We start from the raw sequence: 992 nt of genomic DNA on the forward strand, positions 1-992 counted from the left end.
GTGAAGGAAAGACTGTTAGATCTAAAAGAGGAGTTAGACTGCAACACACTAATTGTTGGAAACCTCAACACCACACTATCCTCTCTGGACAGATCATCTAGACAAAAAGTAGGTAAAGAGATAAAGGATCTAAATGATACCATAAATCAAATGGACTTCACAGACATCTATAGAACTTTCCATCCAAAAACCATGAGATACACTTTCTCACATCCACATGGAACCTTTTCAAAGATTGACCACATCATAGGGCACAAAGCAAGCCTCTACAGATTCAAAGGCATAGAAACTATATCCCGCATCTTCTCCAACTATGATGGAATTAAACTTGAGTTTAATTTCAAGAGAAATCCTCAAAAATACTCAAATACATGGAAACAAAATAACCTATTCCTGAATGACTCCATAACTAGTGATGAAATAAAGACTGAAATCAAAAGAATCCTGGAGACTCTGCTGCCCGCCCTGCCGCGCCCGCCCTCTGATGGCTGTGAGATTGCTTTTTGGCCCGGGAAAAGACTGAGAATTTAAAAACTTATGCAGACCAGGCATGTAAGGCTGCTGAGGAATTTGTCAATATTTACTATGACACAATGGACAAAAGGAGATGGGCACTAACCAGGCTGTATCTGGACAAGGCTACTTTTTTTTTGTATCTAATATAGATACAGATTAGGTGGTTTATACCAGATTGTTGTTGGGTGCACATAACTTTGATTTTAATGGTGTAGAATAAACATATTGATGTGAGATGAGCACATTGGTGAGTTGTGAGTATATTGGTGTGAGATTAGCACACTGTAGTGGTGTAAATATATTAGTATGAGATGAAAGGTATATTAGTATGAGATGAACATACTGGTGTGGGATTAGCACATTAGTGTGGGATGAACACATTGAGGTACTCTGAGCACATCCACATGGGATGATCACATTGAGGTCATATGAGGATATTGGTGGTGTGTTAGTATATATATATATATATATATATA

Source organism: Tupaia chinensis, unplaced genomic scaffold (assembly GCF_000334495.1).
Source record: "Tupaia chinensis unplaced genomic scaffold, TupChi_1.0 Scaffold144029_1, whole genome shotgun sequence".
NCBI classification, from domain to species: domain Eukaryota; kingdom Metazoa; phylum Chordata; class Mammalia; order Scandentia; family Tupaiidae; genus Tupaia; species Tupaia belangeri.